General features: G+C 36.1%; 1 protein-coding gene across 7 annotated transcripts in view; it reads right to left on the minus strand.

The window, feature by feature from the left end:
* PLCB4 (phospholipase C beta 4) overlaps positions 1 to 21,664 on the minus strand; it is a 461,946-nt gene that overhangs the window by 241,072 nt on the left and 199,210 nt on the right. The window lies entirely within an intron of this gene.

The following is a 21,664-nucleotide window of genomic DNA, read 5'->3' on the forward strand; positions in this document are numbered from 1 at the left end:
ATCAGTGGCCTCCAGGATAAAATACAAGCTCCTTTGGTTAGCATTTAAAGCCCTCCATAATATGACTCCAGCTTCTCTTTCCACACTTACTTCATATTACTCCGTTTGCATGCTCTATATACTAGTGAATATAGCTAAATCGTTATTTATTTATTTGAATTCAGCACTCCATCCATCTCCTGTCTCCATTCTTTACCTTCCCTCTTCATCTGCTAAACTTCACTTTCACTTTTCACAAGAAGCCTGTCCTGACCTCTTCATAACCTCTCATTTTTCAAATTATCCTGAATTTACCTGTGTGTGTACTTTTTGTACATAATGCAATTACACAGTACTTGAGAACAGGGTCATTTTCATCTTTGTCTTTCTATTATTTTTAGTGCCTTGCATAAAATAAGCATTTAATAAATGTTTATTGAAGGAAGGACTTAAGAAAACAGTATCAGAAAAAAAATGATCCCAAAGGGCAACAGAAAAATGCATGGTGATTTTTAAAAGTAAGCTGTGGCATACTGAAAACAGTGTCTTTTATGGGAGACATCAATTTAACAAGACATATTAAGTACTTGCTGTATATACAATACTGTGCTAGGCAATGGGGATACAAAGTTAAGAACAATATAGCCCCTGCCTTCAAGAAGCTTTCAATGTAATGGGTGTAAAGGGGTGAGCTGGTCATTTGGCAATAATGACAGACTACAAAGAGCCTGAAGATCTTTATCTTTTTTATACTGATAAGAAGGTCTGCAGTATGTTGGATCATAGAATTTCAAAATGAAAATGTCTTTAGTAATCTAGTCTTACTTATTCATTTTACAGATGAGGAAAGTGAGGGCCAGAGAAATTAAGTGATTTGCCCACAAATTGAAAAATAAATACAATATAAAGCTGGGATTCACATCTAGGCCCTCTGAATTCAAATCTAGTACTTTCAACTTTCTACTACACAAAGCTGCCTTTATGGAAGATTTATGTAAGGACATAGAGGAGCATCCCACACAATGGAAAAGCTATGACTTCAATCAGTAGAGGTAATACATACACCTATGAGATCACCTATCTCAGTGAAAATGTGAAAACATGGCCTCCCGAAACATCATAATTGGGCTATCACATCTAGCAAGAATGGCCTGTCCCAGTTATGTACAGCTGTTCCAGTAAAGAAACAGAAAACAGATTCCATTCACACTACTTGAGCACTGCTGAAATTTCTGATGACTGTGAAAACGGCCTTATGTACAATGTCTTCACGGCTTTCTTCAGACACAAACTTCCTGTTTCTTTTCTTCTTGGTTGTTTCATGCTGCCATAATCTAAATTTTCTGTAAGAAAAGGCTTTTCTTTTGGTTTTCAATTTACAACTATATAATAAAAGAATTTCCCCAAAATGAATCAGCTTCCCAGAGACTGGCATATTCTAGATTTGCCCATTTTAACATTTAAATATATGAAAGTACATGGAGGCTCTCAGTTTAAAGGGAGATTAACTTTGAGCTCTTGGAACCTATAAAAGAATCTCCTAAATTCAGCACTGTAGGATTCATAAATCCAATGGAATCATAGAATTTAATCTGCTGAGTCTATACCAATACTCCTCCAAGTTTGTCTTTTCTAATAAGCTTTTGGCTAATGTTTTTCCCTATAATCATATCTGGTGTTAGCCCTCAGAAAGCTTAGTCAGGGATACATTTTTTAAAATATCAGTGTTAAACATGGAAACTAAGGCAATTTAATCAATGAATATCATTAATGAACCTTAAATTAATGAATATCTTATTAAATATTGTTTCAACGATACCTCAACTTCAGTACACGGTTATACACTAGTATAACAGTGGTCTAAGACTGGCCAAATGAGAGTTTAATTCTTATGAGCATGCTTACAAAAGACAGCCAGGAAACTGAGAGAGACTGGGTCATCCAGATGGTAACTTTTAAAGTGTTTTCAGTCCAGGTCAATAAAACGGTTTCACTTCTTCATGTGGTAAGCATACTGGAAACACTACCTGCACATGCTCTACAATTCAAGGGCATAGATCTGGAGAATGTTCATCGGGCAGAGCATGCTAGATGAACTCAGAAGGGCTGGTCTCTCATTGGCCAATATAAGTCTCCCATTATACATATAACTTAAAAAAAAAAAGAGAACTATCTCTGACGTCAACATAGCGTAAGTGAACTCATGAAACAGAATAAGAGATACACTAATTAAGGAAGGTATAATTATTTACCTTCCCCTCACACATAGTGTGAGAGGCAGTAGAGTGTAGTAGAGTACTGAGGTTGAAATCCTGAGTTCAATTTGTCACTAGTAGTAGTTTTCTGAACCTGGGCAAATCACTTAAAATTCTCTTAAGTTTCAATTTTCTTATCTATAAAATAGGGATATCTATTGAAGTGCTATAGTATCAGTTATTAGGGATAGGAACTGGATCTATGATTTCATTAATATAGAGAACTCCCAGGTAAGGAAAGTTCCTCAACAAATGCAGGTCAGTGCATTCTTTGCAACCTAAGTCTTAGAGAATTGCCCAGAGCAATGAGAGGTTAAAAGATATGTCTTGGGTCACATGACTAGAATTAGTCAGAAATGAACCCAGGTCTTCTTGGCTCTGTGATTGTCTCACTAGTTCCTATACCATCATGCTTTTCAATACCAGTTATTATCATTATTGTCAACACAGTCATCTTTTATATACTTGCCCCACTATATACCCTATGGTATAATGGTTGTATTTCTGAAAACCCAATGAACTCAAATTTTGTGATTCTATGATAACAAATATATTACTGAGGTATCTCAAAGACAGAATGATCAGAACGGGTGGAGTTTGGAATGTAATTTCCAATTACTGAACAGCTAGAGTACTTTAGAAGCCAGGGGAAAATACCTAGATTTAAATAGGGATCTGCTCTATGACTCACCTTTGCCCCATGTGCTTGTTTATAACATTTCAGTAACCTTTGAACATTCAGTCTATGATCTCCAACTCTGCTACTCTTATTGAAGTAAAATAGAGAAGTTGGTTTGAATTTAAGAGTATGATGGGTTTTAATGTTTGAATAGACATAAGAAAGAATAAAAAGATTATCAGGTTTCAAGGTCATCTCTGGTGTCATTCATACACCAGAATAGCCTCTTCAGAATGGCAAAGGGTGTAACTTGGGTGTACATATGAGACGGAGTATGAATTATCCCCATAATAACTGTACAAGGAAATGTGTAGGTCATGCAATAAAATTCAAATATTCAAACAGAATAATGATCTCATCTACCTAGGAGTTCCCTCCAACAATGCAAATAGAAATTCATCTTGTCTGTGTCCTACCAAAAGTCTGCACTGGGGGTATAATAAAATTTGTTGACAGTCTAAAACCTGGCATTCTTAGCACCCCTCTGCCCCTTCTGTCACTGCTCAGCCATCATGACCACAGAAGCCAAAAAGGATCCGTGAACTTGTTTAAATATTGCGGAAGGGAGGGATAGGACAGTAAGTAGCAGGAGCTGGTTAAAATATTAGCAGAAGGTTTTATTAGGGTTGAGGGATCTAAATAAACTTTGTAGTCAAGTGAAGAAAGCCAATAAAGACAGAAGGATAAAAAGTGTAAGGCATTGGAGTTCAGTCTAGAAGGACGTATGCTGCAGTTTTTTTTTTCTATATAAGGATGATGCTACTGAACCCTTGTCTGTATGGAATAAACTTAACTTGTTTGAGTTTTCAGTTGATTCACAGCCATCCATGAATCAACTTCGATTTAAATCTCCCATATGTGATCAAAGAATAGATGATCTCTGCTTCAAAATTTTGCTTGTTGTAAATTGTCAGCTCTTCTGAAAATGGCCTTTAGAAAGAATATATGTGTATATGTTTACACACAAAGATGATCAAAATTATTTGAATCATAAATAATGCCATTCCTTTTTTTTTTTTTTTTTTTAGCTAGGCAATGGGGTTAAGTGACTTGCCCAGGATCACACAGCTAGTAAGTGTTATGTGTCTGAGGCTGGATTTCAACTCAGGTCCTCCTGATTTCAGGGCCAGTGCTCTATCCACTGCACCACCTAGATGCCCCCATTCCTTCTCACTCCAATGTGGCAACCCATTGCAATGCTGTGATTACTTTTTATGACCCTTCATGATTACACTGATTTTGAATAGAATACGTTCGTCTGGTACTCCTTTCTTCTGGCCACTAACAATATACATCACCAACTATGCTGCCTTTGTACTTATTCTAGGAATCATAGATTTGTACTTATCTACTCAGGATCATTTCCCCAGTTCTCTTCCTAAATTAGAGTGTATAGCACTGGAGGTAAAGTCTGCCCTATTCCCCATTCAACTCAACAGATGCTGTCTGTCCATTGTGTTAGGTGCTGGGTATATGAAAAAGAAAAGAGTAACATCAAAAATATCAAGGAGCTTATAATCTTTAGAGGGGTATAAAACATAGATGAACTCAATCAATAAACATTTCTTAAGTACTTCATAATACAGGGTGTCCCAAAAGTCTTAATGTAGCTTTCAGCTTTAATTGCTTTCAACTTTTAGCAGTCTCAATAGTAGTTGATAAAGCAGCCACATTATTTGTACAAAAAGACACAAGACTGTTGATTTGTCATTAAAACAAGACTACACAATAAGTTTTAATTTAAGCTTTAGTAGCTTAAAACTGAGACTTTGAGGATACACCATATGGCAGGCCCTGCACCAGAGTTTGAGAAGACAAAGATAAAAATGAAATATTTACTACCCCAAAAAGCTTATATTTTAACAGATGAGACAACATTACATAAATAGGCATATCCAAAATAAATTTAAAGTAATGTGATGGTCATAGGGGGTACTATCATCTGAGGGCATCAAGAATGACCTCATGGAGAAGGTGGCATCTAAGCTGAGCTCTGAAGGAAAGTAAGAATTCTAAGACATAGATATTAAGATAGAATGCCTTATATGAGGAAAAGGGAGATCAGTTTGGCTGAATCATGTATAAAAATATGAGGCAACTGGAGTCAAGAAGACCTGAGTTCAAATCCAGCCTCAGACACTTCCTAGCTGTGTGACCCTGGAGTCACTTAACCACTATTTGTTTCAGTTTTCTCATCCACAAAATAGAGAATAATGCCACCTATCTTCCAGGGTTGTTGTGAGGATCAAATGTACTTACATTTGGAGAGAGCTTAGCACAATGCCTGGCACATAGTAGGCACTATATACATGTTAGCAGTGAGGAAGAGGAGGAAGATGAAGAGGAGAAGGAGAAAGAGGAGCACTCAGAAAGAGGCAAGAGATCACAGAAGGGAGAGAGCTAAAGTAACTATCCCAAGCAAGGACTGAATACAAACTCTTATCATTATTCTTAAACCAGCTGAACTAAGGTGTCATTATCTCTCTTTATCAAGATATCCATGTCAAATAAAGTAAAGGTTAATGGTGTGGTGTTCAGTTATTTCAGCCATGTATGACCCCATTTGGGGTTCTTTGGTAAAGAGAATGGAGTGGTTTGCCATTTCCTTCTCCAGAAAGTAAAGTAAAGGTTGGCAATGTGTAATTCATAACAAGAGGAAGGCAACACTGGTATGATATATATGCAATTCCTGAGACTTCTTGTGACACTGTCTGAATTTATTGTGTGATCTTGTTTTAATGACAAGGCAACAGTCCTGTGTCATTCTGTATGAATAAATAAAACAGCAGCTACATCAGCTGACGATGACAAGGAAAATAAACAATGGGTTTGTCCTTACTTAAAGTGTGCCCTAAGACACATCTCTTTTATGCTCAGGGAAGGCTTCATTTGACCTAACATTAAGAACTGTGAAAGAGACTGTTACTGATTAAGGTCAAATAACCATTTCATTATCCATTTTACTTAGAGTATTTTTTTGTTGTTGCTGTTGCACTGTACTAGGATACCAGAAGGGAAAGAATAAATGCTCTCCCTCTTATCTTGAATGAAGCTGAAATATAGGCCTTACAATTTGAACTCTTACTATATTTTAGTATTATTGATTACTTCAAAGCTGGCCTATTTCAGCTACCAATGCAATCAAGATTTATGTGGCTACTTAATTTGTTTCGTTTGTGCTGATGGGAGCATAGTTCATTACATTTATGTAGACTTCCCATGTGTGTCCTAAATTGGTTGTTGAAAATGAAATGCAGTGGATGAAATCTATTTAGTATTTAAAAGTGCTTCAGTTAGAAGGAGGGGAGAATCAATTTTAATATTGATTTGAAGCTATTATATAGTCTTTGTCCTTGAACTTAGGAACTGAGGACAAAATGAAGGAAAATAATGATGGCTGTAGTTAATTATATGTAATTTATCTGGTTTATTTTAAAATTCCCCTCATCAAAGTAGCAAATAATAGAGGGCTGGGGATAGGAAGGATGTAGGCCTTTGCCCTGAGTTGGAAAAATGTACATCATTAACTATTTTTTCTCCTTCAGCAGGTAAAAACAGTTGAGCTTAGCTAGTTAGGAAGAATAATGAGGTAGTATAGGAAGACATAAGGGCCTGTTTCCCCATTCTACAATCAGATCCTTGGCTGCTAGCTTCATGATATCTCAGGGTCCCTTAACTATCAGGACTCAGGGTCCCAGTGTCTTTCCTTCATTGAATGTTATCCTAGTCATCCCTTTTTCCAACTGAAGTCATCTTATAAAAATTTATTTGGGATTGCCTTTTTTGTTGCTTGTCTCGAATGTTTTGTGTGGTGTTTGTCCTTGGGCCCTGAAGTACTAATTATGGCTCTAGCCTTAGACCCTCTAAACAGATCTTTAGAAATCAGTGAATTACCGAAATTAAGGGCAACCAAAAATAATTATTTTTTGTGGGGAGAAATCTAAGGGCTCCTCACTGAGACAAAACTAGGCGTGTTGGTTTGTGACAAAGTCTCATTGTCAATAAAGGCAATGCCAGGCAATGTAAAGATTCCGGATTTGAAGTCAGCAGATTTGGCTTCAAGTCCTAGGTCTGCTTCGTACTGCATAACCTTAGACAAGTCACTTAAAGTCTCTGCGACTCAGTTTCCTCATCTACATAAAACTAGGTGCCCCCAGGGATTCCTTTCAGCTCTAAATCTATAATCCTATGACCCAATGATCCTTTCAGCTTCGCTGAAAATGGAAACATTACTTAAATAGTGCTTATGTCATGCTGGAGACCAAATGAGATCTCACTTACTTGATGAGTAGCTAAAATGAATGAAATCACTTAAAGTACTGGCCCCAAATATTTGACCTAGTAACTCTGAGGACCACTTTCAAGAGAGAAAAATACTAGAGGCTTTGGATGGAAAACTGAGGGGATACAGAGGATCACCATGGTAATTTCAAGGTCACCACTGGGCACAGGTTTATCTAATAAACTATTTAAGTAGATAGGTAGTGGAAGCTGCATTGAGAAACACGGAGTCCAGCACTTAGCCAGAAGGCTTTTCTCCCTCATTCCCTTGGCTGACAGGGAAATGGCTGTTTGGTCTCTTTTGTTGCAGTTTAGTCATTTTCAATTGTGTCTGACTCTTTGTGAGCCCATTTGGGATTTTCTTGGCAAAGACACTGGAGTGGTTTGCCATTTCCTTCTGCTCATTTTACAGATGAGGAAACTGAGGTAAACAGGGTTGAATGACGTTTCCAGGGTCACACAGCTAGTGTCGGAGGCCAGATCCTGAACTCAGATCTTCCTGGCTCCAGACCCAGCGCTCTATCCGCTGTGCCACCTAGCTGCCGTCTTTGATCTCTGGTTTTTGGCTTATTGCCCCTGGTACAATCAAGTATCAAGTACACTTTTACTCAGAAGAGCAATATCTTCTGTTGCTATCTATCAAGCACTTTAAAGAATCATATCTGGGTGGGGGTGGATTACGAAACCAGAAAATAGAGAAAATGCCCTGATATAGTAAGAAAGTACAGCTAAGTGGCACAGTGGATAGAGCACTGGGTTTGGAATCCTCTTTGTGGGTTCAAATCTGGCCTCAGATACTTACTAGCTGTGTGACTCTAAGCAAGTCATTTAACCCTTTTTGTCCTATTTCCTCATCTGTAAAATAAGCTGGGGAAGAAAATGGCAAACCACTCCAGTATCTCTGCCAAGAAAACCCCAAATGGGGTCATGAACAGTCAGAAACAACTGATGCAACTGAACAACAAAAGTAAAGGTTATCAAGACTGAGATTATATAATTAGAATTGGGTAGCAGTGGGTATTATGTAAAATTAAGTCAATGTTAACAGAAGTCATTTTGTGGATCAAGAAAATTAGAGGGGTGGCAAGGTGGTGCAGTAGGTAGAGCTCTGGCCTTGGAGTCAGGAGGACCTGAGTTCAAATCCGACCTCAGACACTTGACGCTTACTACCTGTGTGACCCAGGGCAAGTCACTTAACCCCAACTGCCTCACCAAAAAAGAAAAAAAAAGCAGAAATTCTTAAATAATTAGTTATATAAATATATAGTTATCTATAAACATATAAATAATTATATAAATAAATTATTTATTTATATAAAGACTAAATAATCTTACAAACAGGGTTTTATCATAGTATTCTTTCCCAATGAGACTGAAAATACAAGTTTCAGAATCTATATATCATGGAAAGAAAAAAAGATTAGGTAGGCAACTCAATCTTTTCCTGTTAAGAAATAGTGTGCAAAACAGAGAGTTAGTGGCTGCTCTCTAAGGGAATTCCAAAGCCACAGCTATGAAACAAACTGGCAAAAAAAAAAAAGGAAAGATGTCTGCATGTCAATTTAATTACTTCTCTCTCAGACTTCATCCGATCTACATTTTAAGAAGTTACATGGTAACTGCTCTTCAGTTTAAACAAGCTGAGTTTAGTCCTCTCACCCTATGAAAAGAGAGGAATCATGGTTTAAGTGACACGAGACCATGAACTATCATTGCCACACACACGTCAATCCAAAGCTCAACAGCTAGAGAGCTTTGGAATTCAATTCAACTTGCTTCCTGCTGAAAACTTACTGAGAGACAGACATCAAAAAGGCACAGTAAAAAAAAAAAAAAAGAATTCCTGGGAAATAAAGTTCTCAGGAGAACCTATTTTCTTAAAAATGCTAAGCTGCTGAAGTGGTTACATTGGTATATCCAAGCATTTTCTCTGGCTACTCCCCTCCCCCATGCCTGAAAGGCTCACCCTCTTTCATTCTGACCTCCTTGGCTTCCTTTAAGACCCAACTAAAATCCCATCTTCTACAGGAAACCTTCCCTAACCCTTCTTAATTCTAGTGCCTTCCATGTTTTAATTATTCTCTATTTATCCTATACATAATTTGCTTTCTATATGTTTGTTTGCTTGTCATCTCTTCCATAAGATTATAAGCTCCTTAAAGACAGGAACTGTTTTCTGCTTCTTTTTGTATCCCCAGATCTTAGCACAGTTTTGGCACACAGTAGGCACTTAATAAATGTTTATTGATGGATTGCTTAATCATGGGAAATCTGGAAGGACAATATTTAATTTTCATGCTTTTTGGGGAAACAGGCGGGATGACATTTTTGATAGTATTGATAGTAAAATACTGAAATAATAACTGATCCAGACTTCTAGCTGGGTAAACGGAAATTAAATATCTTTCAGGGGAAAAAAGAGAAAGTATACTAAAATGTCATATGAATGTTGACAATAACTAGACATTAATAGCCAGCTAGCTTTTATATGGCACTTTAAAAATACTATCTCTAGCTCCTTGGGAGGACAGAATGTCTTTTGCCTCTTTTTGTATCCTCTGCACTCAGTGCAGGGCTTGGAACATAGTAGGCATTGAAATGTTTATTGATTGATTTGATCCTCATGATGACCCTATGAAGTAGTTCTATTTTTATCCCTATTTTGTAGATGAAGAAACCAAAGGAGGCAGAGGTTAAGTAATCTGTGTAAGGTCACTCAGTTAGCAAGTGTCTAAGGCTGCATTACAACTTAGGTCATCCTGACTCCAAGGTTTGATAATCTATCCACTGTACCACACCAAGCTGTTGAGTAGAATCTACCTGTCCATTTGGCCAAATGAGAGATTTCAGATAGCTAACCTAACCTAAGGTTTAAAAATTTAGGGAGAGGAAGGAGGAAGATTATTTACCGCTGAATCAAATCAGTTATGAAGCATTTTGCAACTCCATGTAGGAGAGGGTACTTTCTTTTTTTTTTTTTTTTTTTAAATCAGAGCTCCAATACCCAGTAAAAAAGCTGTTGAATGGAAGTACTATCCCTGAGCCCACAAGGTATGAATGTATGAGCTGCGACAGGGGGTTGTTTTAGCCTTAAACACAATTAACAAGTCTAGCGGGACAGAGGAAGCCAGGTGGAAGTGGGGGAAAAAAGCTGGTTTCAAGCTAAAATCTCAAAGGGCAAACAGCTGGTCATTCTGAGGTCAAAGCTAAAAAAGCTCCTGAAGGTATCCAGCCCTGAGATACAGATAGAGAGCTGTGACATATAGTATTGGATCAAAGTCAGGTCATAGAGTAAGAACAGCTAAGAACTACACAGGAAGGGAACAAGGCAACGATAATAATAACTTGTCACATGCAAAGGGCTCCAAAAAAGTCAAACATCACTTTATAGGTGCTCTTTTCCTCTTCAATTTTCTTCATATATGTATCCATAGATGTATATATATACATATACACACATACACATATATATGAGAGCTTCAAGAAGACATATTCTCAAGAATTAAGCGATTTAAGTCTTTGTTGGAAATGAAAAAAATTCAGACTCTTTACTCAAAGGTCAAATGCTTAAGCTGAAGATTAAATACTTTGGCCATATAATGAGAAGACAGGACTCACTGGAAAAAACCCTGAAGTTAGGAAAGATTGAAGGCAAAAGGAAAAGGGTAGAGTAGAGGATGAAATGGACAGACAGTGTCATGGAAACAACAAACATGTACTTGGACGGACTGAGAGATAGTGTAGAAGAGAAGAGCCTAGTGTGCTAGTGTCCATGGAATCATGAAGAGCTGATAACAACTGAACAACAAATGGAAACCCATTTTTATTGTAGCTACAATTTTTGTCAGAGAATACACAGAAATCTATATCACTATTTGGAATCTTGTATCCATTTCTCCTTTTAATATCAAAGCACTCATTTAGTCAAAAGAAGTTTTAAATAGTAAGTAGTTAAGAAAATGTCCCTTTTATGCAGGAAAAGGATAAAGGTGTTTACTGGGCTCCCTGATTAATCCAAAGTTGTAATCATTATTTTGCATCAGTTACATCACAGAATCATAAAATCCTAGGATACAAAGGTTGGAAGGGAATGAGGAAGTGACCTAGTCTAAACTATAATTGGACTGGGGTTCCCCTATTCAGGATTGTGGAAGATTGTGAGAAGTCCAGTCTCACAAAACAAAACCAAAAAAAAAATTAAGAGAAACCACTTTTTTAAATTAACTTTTTTAAAATACAGGGTAGTTTTGTTTTTCTTTTTATTTATTTGTTTTTCTTTTTTAAATTTTATTTTTCATTTGTTTTTATTTTCAGTTTTCAATATTTACTTCCACAAGATTTTGAGTTCCAAATTTTCACCCCATTTCACCCCTCCCTCACCCCAAGATGGCATGCATTCTGAATATCGCTTCCCCTAGTCTGTCCTCTCTTCTATCTCTCCCCCCTTCTCTTATCCCCTTCCCCCCCTTCTATTTTCCTGTAGGGCAGGACAGACTTCTGTACTCCATTTCCTGTATTTCTTATTTCCCAGTAGCATGTGAAAACATTTATTTAAACATATATTTTTAAAACTTTAGGTTTCAAATCTTCTCCCTTCCTCCCTCCCCACCCACCCTCATTGAAAAGGCAAGCAACTCAATATAGGTTATACAAGTGCAATTATGCAAAACACTTCCATAGTAGACATGTTGCGAAACACTAACTCTATTTCCCTTAATCCTATCCTGCCCTCCCATTTATTCTATTCTTTCTTGTGACCCTGTCCCTCCTCAGAAGTATTTGCTTCTGATTACCCCCTTTCCCAATCTGCCCTCCTCTCTATCATCCCCCTGCTCTCTTGTCCCCTTCTCCCCCTATTTTCCTGTAGGGTAAGACAGATTTCCATACCCAATTGAATGTGTATGTTATTCCCTCCTTAAGCCAAATCCTATGAGAATAAGATTCATTCATTCCCTCTCACCTTCCCCCCTTTTCCCCTCCACTGTAAGAGACTTTTCTTTTGATTTTTTTGTGAGATAATTTACCCTATTCTACCTCTCCCTTTCTTCTTCTCCTAGTATAATTTTCTCTCATTCCTAAATTTTATTTTCCAGATATGACCCTTTAATCTTCAACTCACCCTGTGCCCTCTACCTACCTATCTATCTATATACATACATATAATCCCCCCCCAACTACCCTAATACTGACAAAGGTGTCATAAGTTATAAATATCTTTCCATACAGGAATGTGAACAGTTCAACCTCAATAAGTCTCTTATGATTTCTCTTTCCTGTTTACCTCTTCATGTTCCACTTGAGTCTTGTATTTGAAAGTCAAATTTTCTATTCAGCTCTGGTCTTTTCATCAAGAATGCTTGAAAGTCCTCTATTTCACTGAATGACCATTTTTTCCCCTGAAGGATTATACTCAGTTTTGCTGGCTAGGTGATTCTTGGTTGTAATCCTATCTCCTTTGCCCTCTGGAATATTATATTCCATGCCCTGTGGTCCTTTAATGTAGAAGCTGCTAAATCTTGTGTTATCATGACTGTGTTTCCACAATACTTGAATTGTTTCTTTCTGGCAGCTTGTAATATTTTCTCCTTGACCTGGGAACTCTGGAATTTGGTTACAATATTCCTAGGAGTTTTCCTTTGGGGATCTCTTTCAGGAAGAGATTGGTGGATTCTTTCCATTTCTATTTTGCCCTCTGGTTCTAAAACTTCGGGGCAATTTTCCTTGATAATTTCTTGAAAGATGATGTCTAGGCCCTTTTTTTCATCATGGTTTTCAGATAGTCCAATAATTTTTAAATTCTCTCTCCTGGGTCTATTTTCCAGGTTAGTTGTTTTCCCAATGAGATATTTCACATTATTTTCTAATTTTTCATTTTTTTTGGATTTGTTTTACAGTGTCTTGATTTCTCATAAAGTCACTAGGTTCCAATGGCTTCCAAGCACAGGCAAAGCAAGAGATTCCTGCCTCAGCACTGGCAAATAGATCCCTGCAATCCCTCTCTGATCAGCCACTGGATTCCCCCTCAGTCTGTGGGCCTGAATCTTGGGAAGCAGCTGCCCACCCCAGGGCCACATTCTTGGGGATTTGGATCTGAGACCCTGCCTTCCTCTCTCAGCAGCGCAGAAACAGACTTTTCCCACTGACCTTCTAAGTTGTCTTTGGCATTCCCGGATTGAGGACTCTGGAAACTGCCACAGCTGCCCATGATTCTGTCCTCTGAGGCCTGCTCCAGGTTCGCTGTGGCCTGCGCGCCCATACCACACTGCACTCCACTCCCAGTGCAGCGGGATATACCTTTCTGATCACTCATCCAGGTTGTCTTGGGCTGGAAATTTGTTTCACTCTGCCTTTTTGTGGGTTCTGCTGCCTTAGAATTTGTTTAGAGCCATTTTTTTATAGGTATTTGGAGGGGTTTGGGGGAGAGCTCAAGCAAGTCGCTGCTTTCACTCCGCCATCTTGGCTCCGCCCCCCAAGAGAAACCATTTAGCTAATAGTTTTATGTAAGACACAGCCAAGGCATCATCCTATGAGCATTTGTCAGGGAAACTGGGATACCAAACAGACAGAAAACAGAACAGATCTCCTAAGCATTTTGATAGCTCTATTTTCTTTGGCGACAATAATAGAACCATTCTGTTAGATCCCATCATTTCCCTAGCCAATGAGTGGTCTGCATGAGAATGTGGTAAGGGTGTTGAAGCAGACAAATTCAAGAAGAGAAGCTGGGCCTGACCAAGTGAAAAAAATGTATGAAGAAATATATGCTGGATATAACAAAATGTAAAGGCACTAAATTATTCATTTTCAAAATATCTTAAAGAGTTGAAAATTCCAGAAGTACCCACTCCAAACAACAACAAAACCAGTAACAGCAACCACCACCACCACAAACAGTTAACTAAGAGAAAAGCTGTTTTTTAGGAGGAAAAAGTTTGAAAGATGGTGCAGTGGTTAGAATGCCAGGCCTAGAGGAAGAAAAACCTGAGTTCAGATCCAGTCTCAGATACTTACTAGCTATATGACTTTGGACAAGGCTCTTAATGTCTGTCTGCCTCAGTTTCTTCATATATAAAATGAGGATAGTAATAGCCACTTACTCAGGGATTGTTTTGAGGATAAAATGATATAATATTTATAAAGTAATTAGTACATAGTGGATCTTTAACAAATGTTTATTCCCAAATTAAAAATATAAATGCTTGTTTTCTCATTTAAATGAAATCTTTAGGAATATGGTATACACATATATTCAGGGTACCCAAGATGAAAATATGGGAAGGGAAAAGGTAAGTTTTGGCAAGTTATTTTCTATAGATGACAACTTTTTATAGTCATACAATTAACTAATAGATATACATAATATAAAAGTTCCTTATTTCTACTGTTTTGTTTTTTTTCTAATTAACAAAAATCTCTTTTTTTCTCTCTTGCTTCCATCTTATCCCCTTTATCTCTGCCACGGGATAAAGAAAAAAGAAAAATGAAGCACAAATATGGATAGTCAAGGAAAACAATTTCCACAACAGCCATATCCAAAACAGATAAACATTTGTATATATGCATGTATGTATATTTTTTAATATGCACCCTGAGTCCATCACCCATCTGTCAGAAGGTGAGTAGCATGGGTCACCATGAGTATTTTGGAATAGTGACGAGCCATTGCATTGATCAGAACTCTTAATTCTTTCAAAGTTTGTTTTTTCCTTTTCTTTTCTATTCACAATGTTGTTATTGTAGTTAGTCAATCATTCAATAAGGATTTACTAAACACTATGTGCCAGATACTGAGTTAACATTAAAGAGAATGGATGATTTCAACATGGACACAGATTTTAAAAACTTAGATCATTAAAAAAAAACTATATCAATAGCTATTACATACATTGACCTAAATATCACCAATGATTTCCTGAGTTTAATGTATCGTTGTTAAAAAATATAATAATAAGGGGCAGCTAGGTGGCGCAGTGGATGGAGCACCAGCCCTGAAGTCAGGAGGACCTGAGTTCAAATCTGGCCTCAGACCAAACACTTGACACTTATTAGCTATGTGACCCTGGGCAAGTCACTTAACCCCAATACCCCAATTGAGAGAGAGAGAGAAGGAAGGAAGGAAGGAAGGAAGGAAGGAAGGAAGGAAGGAAGGAAGGAAGGAAGGAAGGAAGGAAGGAAGGAAGGAAGGAAGGAAAAGAAAGAAAGAGAAAAAGGAAGGGGGCATTTAGCATACCTCTAGCTACTTCTAAGCAGTTAGTCATGTAATTACACAACAAATTAAAGTTGTGTAACACATTCTCAAAATTATATAATAATTTATGGTTATTTAAATATTATATAGGTGCTATTAAATAAAAATTGACTTCATAAAGATGAAATCTAGAAAACTTTAAAGCTTCTGAAAAGCCACACATTTAAGTAATATTTTTAAAAATTCTTTTGATTTGGTGAAGTTTTAAAAATTACATATACACAGGGGGCAGAGCCAAGATGGCAGAGTAAAAGCAGTGACTTACTTGAGCTCTCTCCCAAACCCCTCCAAATACCTATAAATATGGCTCTAAAGAAATTCTAAAGCAGCAGAACCCACAAAAAGACAGAGGGAAACAAATTTACAGCCCAAGATGGCTTGAATGGTTGCTCAGAAATATGCATATATACACACAAAGAATGGGTAACACATAAATAGTTATGCAATCAAAAATGTGGAGAAAACAGCTGGAGAAAAAACAGATGTGGTCAAGAGACCTTTAAACTGTTTCACTATGAATAAAATATTAAGGAGATTGGTACCCAAGAAGTAGCTCAGGGATGATGACTTAAAAACTACATTCTCTTTTTGGAAAGGGAAAAAACACACACAATATTTTTAAAACTTCTTTTCTAACAATAATTTATCTTCCATTAAGTTCTTCTGATGCCTTAGCTTAATGTTGGGATAACTCTAAGGTCTCAACAGCTATGTTAGTAGAACATTACCTCTGGCAGGTCTGACCATGATGGAAAGGCTCTGAATTTGTGGACATTAACAAACTATTATTGTAACCCAAAACCAACTCAACCACACAGACCCATAGGGATTAAGCCAGCATAATAACTTTTTTTCAACCAAAACAACCACAATCTGCATCAGTAGAGAGATTCCACTGTTGATATAAAAGATTCTTGAAATATTTCAGCATCAACATCCAAGAAATAAAAGGCTAAAATTATTATAGGACTAAATTTGGCTTTTCTAATATCATTCAACGGTAAAATTAAGATTATGACAAGAGAAAGGCAGTATAGAATCAAGTACCAATTCTTCTCCAGGTTCTGCTCACTTTACTCTCCCATCAATTCACACAACTCTTACAAGATTTTTCTGAAACAATTCCCTGCTTTATTTGTTATAGCACAACAGTATTTCATTATAATCATGATTTGTTCACCTATTACCCAACTGATGGTAAATCCATTAGTTTCCAGTTTACTACCACCACCACAAGAATTCCTATCACCTTAGAACAGCAGCATGGCTAGATCCAAGAGTATGCACAATTTAGAAACTTTTGGGGTGGAGTTCCAAATTGCTTTCTGGAATGAAACTTTGCATTAATATATCTGCTTTTCCGCAGACCTTCTAACAATTGTCATTTTGTGTTTTTGTCAACTTTGAAAATCTAATAGGTGTAAAGTAGAAGCTCAGAATTACTTTAATTTGCATGTCTCTAGATGTCAGTGATTCAGAGTAATTTTTCATATCTCTATTAATAGCTTTGATTTCTTCTGAAAAACACCTTTTAAAATCCTTTGATGATGTGTCAATTGGGGATTGTAAGACTGAATCAGTTCTCAGTATATCTTGGCAATGAGACCTTCATCAGAAAAACTAGTAATTTTTTCCTCAGCTACCTATTTCTATTCTAACTTGAACTGCATTAGCATTGTTTGTGCAACAGCTTTTAAATTTTATATAATCAAAATTATCTTATTTTCTGTGTTCTTCTCAATCCTTTGGTCATGAAGCCTCCTCCTATCCACCAATGTGAAAAATTTGCTTATAATGTCAGTATTTATGCCTATTTTGGTATATGATGTCAGATACAAGTCTATACATAGTTTCCATTGGACTACTTGCCGTTTTTCCCAGTAGTTTGGATGAATACTTAACTCTTACTCAAGGATTTGGGGTGTTTGGGTTTATCAAGCACTAGGTTACTCTGTTCATTTATTTTTCTATATTGTATATTTAATCTGTTCAACTGATTAAATTCTCTATTTTTTTTTAATTAGTGCCAAATCATTTTGATGATTACTGCTCTGTAGTTTGAGATTAGGTACCACTAGACTCTCTTCATTTTTAAAAATTATTTCTGTTGAGATCCTTGACCTACTGTTCCTCCAGATGAATTTCATTATTATTTATTCAAGCTTTATAAAACAATCTTTTGAAAGACTGATATGGCACTAAATAAATAAATGCATTTATACTGCATTGTCATTTTTATCATATTGGCTCGCCCTACCAATGAGCAATGAATATTTCTTCAATTATTTAAGTCTGTCTGTATTTGTGTAGAGTATTTTATAGTTACATTTATATAGTTCCTTACTGTCTTGTCAGGTACATTCCAAAACACTGCAGCTATTTTAAAAGAAATGTGTCTACTGTTTATTGGTTTAAAATAATAATTAGGTGCAAAATAAGAAAATATTGCCTTGAAGGCTCTCCTCAAAGTATATCCCATGCACAAATTAAAATTATTCAAGACTCTTTGAGAGGTGCAGTTAAGGGAAAAAAATGTTCAGCAACTCACAAGAATAATGAAATTAAGTGGTGTAAAATATGGAAACGTTATCATCTAGGTTGGTAATCAGTGTCACTGAAAACATTCTACAGATTCCAAATGAAAGAAGAACTTTCTAATAATAGCTAGATTCTACAAATGTTCCTATTCACAGATGACATCTAGAACTTATAATAATAGTAGTACTTTAGTAATTTAATTATATTGATATGTAAGTATACTTATATACAATTAATTACATTAATAATTATTTAGTACTTTAAAGTTTACACAGTATTTTGTGATATTAATTACAAGAAGCCTTGAAATACTACAAACTGCCTTCAAGAAAATCCAGTTAGAGAAAGAAAGAGAGAGATTTGTCCAAAATTTTTATTAGAAAAATAAAGTAAATAAAAATATTTTTGATACTATTGTATGCTGCTTAATGGACCACATGATCTTATTATATATGAGTTATACCTTGGACAGATGCTTTGTCAGACTCACTTGCCTCCTTGGTGCAGCCAAACCAGTAATTAGGAAATGTTTCACAAAGTAAATAAAAACACAAAACAACAAAGACAATGTTAGTGTGTTGTTTTTAAGTCAATATGCGACCAGCAGGGATCCAATTCTGCTCTGAGTTTGATATCCTTGCTTTAGATGAGACACAGAATTAAACAAGATTGAGGAGGTCATAGAAACCCCGTTTTCCTTCAAAAGTGCAACTCAAGCGTGACCATCTACACAAAGCCTTTCCTGTCCCTTCTCCTCTCAATCCTCCAAATGACACTGTCATCTGGAACATAGCAAACCCTTAATAATGCTCTATCGATCTATCTCTCTATCTTTATTGTATTATCTACTTAGTATTCATGTATTTTTTGTTCTTATTTGTTCTGTTCATATATAATGAAAAGTAATATATGTATGGAACATATATATGCATGTACATATGCATATATGTGTGTATTTGTCTTCCCCAACAGAATACAAATTCCTTGAGAATAGTGATAATTTCATTCTTTGTATTTTTAATCCCTAGCAGCACTTAGAACAGTGTCTGGAATGCATTAGGTTCTTAATAAATGATTGCTGATTGGTTGATTATTTCAAATCAGATTGGATTGTACTTAGATAACTATAAACTACTTTCAGCGATGCCAAAAAGCCCACTGCCACAAAAGCTGATCTCCTTAATACCAGCACATTTTCCCAGTGATGCTATAAATCATGAAATGTCATGATCTTGGAAGAATCAATGTTACAAATAAATTAAAGGGAAACACAAATATGTATGGTGAGTCTAAGTAGGCTATAGCATGTTACCAATGACAACTTATACATGAGGAGTGGCATTAAAAACATTAAGGATGTCTATGGCCAGAAAAAAAAGTGAATTGGGATAAGGAGACAGAAAGAGGTGAGCAGTTCAAACGCTGCATTTGCTCTCTCAATGGACTAAACCACTGAGAGCAGGGGTTCTTACTGGGTTTTTTTTTTTTGTATCATGGATAACTTTGAGGTTGAGTTGAAGTCCACAAACCCCTTTTCATGACAGTATTTTAAAAACAGAAAATAAAATGCATATGATTACAAATGAAACCAATTATATTAAAACACAACTTATCAAAACATTTTTAAAATTCATAGAGCCCAGGCTAAGGACATGACTTGGAGTAAGAACATATAGATTCTGTTCTCCCTCAGTTTTTCCTAAAGGACTTCATGTACATATCTTTTTTTTGGCACTGATACTCTATTCAATGTCTGATACCTGTCTGATTATCATTGCATCCTTGAAAACAAAATTTTCATTTTTGTATTCCCAGTATCTAGGCAAAGTATCTTGTGCATAATAGAGAATTAATATATGATTATTGAATTCAGAAACCATTTTTAAGGTATTTTGCAGAGATATGGACAAAAATTACACAGGTTAGGAAGTTATGACAGTAGGTGGCTCAATGAGTAGAGTACTGGGCTTGGAGTCAAGACGATCTGAGTTCAAATTTGGCCTCAGACTCTGACTAGATATGTGACCCTAAGGAAGTCACTTAAACCTCTGTTTGCCTCAGTTTCCCTATCGGTAAAATGGGGATAACAACAGAACCTACCTGCTAGGGATGTTGTGAAGATTACATGGGATAATAATTGTAAAGCAGTTAGTATAGTGACTAGCACATAGAAAGTGCTATATAAATGTTAGCTATTAGCTATTATGTAGGGATTATAATTGTGACCCAAAATGGTGAAATGATATCATGCTTGATCCATCAAAATGTGAAAGGCAAAAGAAAGGATTTTCTATCATAGAGTGAAATGAAATTCTCTGAATACCTTAAGGGAAAAATTATTTCTGGGTTTCAAAAATGTTAAATTTATTGGTACATTCACTGGTTTCTAAGAGGTTACTATGTAACCTCACCCATTTTTCCTAAGGACATTTCTAAAACTATATCTGTATTAGATTCTATATGGGTGGCCAAAGTATCGTAGTGGCTTACTACATATTTTCTAATTTTAATACACATCTGATATTGAATTTTGAAAACTGTTTTTAATCTATCTTTAGAAAATAAAGTAATTTATTTAAACCAGCAATGTAATTTTTAAATTCCAAAATTAAACTTTTTCAGGAGAAAACATTTTTTGTCCAATTGGAGCTACAAAATATTTGTTGATTTTTCCAATGTGCTTTAGACACTCACCTTTTTTGGTCAGTTCCATTTATGTTTTCCTAAAAGTTTCAGCCTTTCCATGAATTTCTATACAACCTAACAATGGGGACATTTGTACTTTACTGAAGCTAACAGAATTTTTTAATCCACAATTTCTCCACATACTTAAAGTATCTATGACTCAAGAAAGGCAAAGTGATACGGTTTTGGTCATTTCTTTGTTGTTTTACATTTGTTTGGATGAGCTGATGCTGTTTTTAGTCACATTTGCTTTCTGGCAATAATTCATCCCATTAGAGAAATCACATAGGACAAGTACCATAAAAATTATTTTAAATACTGATTGTGGCCATTCTATAATCTTGACAGAAACAGTGCTAAAGATGCAATTATCTAGTGTTTTCAAAGTCTTGATGCATTCAGAAAAGTGACTTAACATATGTTTTGGGCCAAATTTTCAATAACAGCTTCTAAATCTGCAAGCCTGTGTTTTGGCTGTGGGCACCTTTCAGGCCGCCAGGAACTTCAGCTGATGAACATTAAGAGCCTTACATGCATCCAAAAATGGTAATAATCACATATTAAAACATGAAGTTGAAAAATTTCTGTACCTCCCACATGACTCAAGTGGCACAAAGTGATAGGTAGCTAAGATTAACGTTGGTTTGGGGGCACATATTCTATGATATATACTCACACTCGAACTCATCATCAAATATGAGATATAAATCTAGTGGGGAAAATGAGGTAGAACTGTGGGAGAATAAGGTAGAACTACATGGGAGAAATTAATTCTGGAAATATACATTACCTTGTGAAGGTTTTTTTTAAAAAGTAAAGGAAGAAGAAATAAAAGGCTACCATTTATTATACATTTATATGGTGGTGAATAATGATCAGCCTCTGCGCACAGAACTAAAATAATGGTAGCGTGTTCCAGAAAAATCTCTAACATTAGTTTTTCTTCAGGAAGTTTTCTCTGCCGTTGCTTAGCAAACTGATGTCTTCTAGAATCCTCTA

Source organism: Phascolarctos cinereus, unplaced genomic scaffold (genome assembly GCF_003287225.1).
Source record: "Phascolarctos cinereus isolate Bilbo 61053 unplaced genomic scaffold, phaCin_HiC Scaffold_2;HRSCAF=192, whole genome shotgun sequence".
In the NCBI taxonomy this organism is placed as follows: Eukaryota; Metazoa; Chordata; class Mammalia; order Diprotodontia; family Phascolarctidae; genus Phascolarctos; species Phascolarctos cinereus.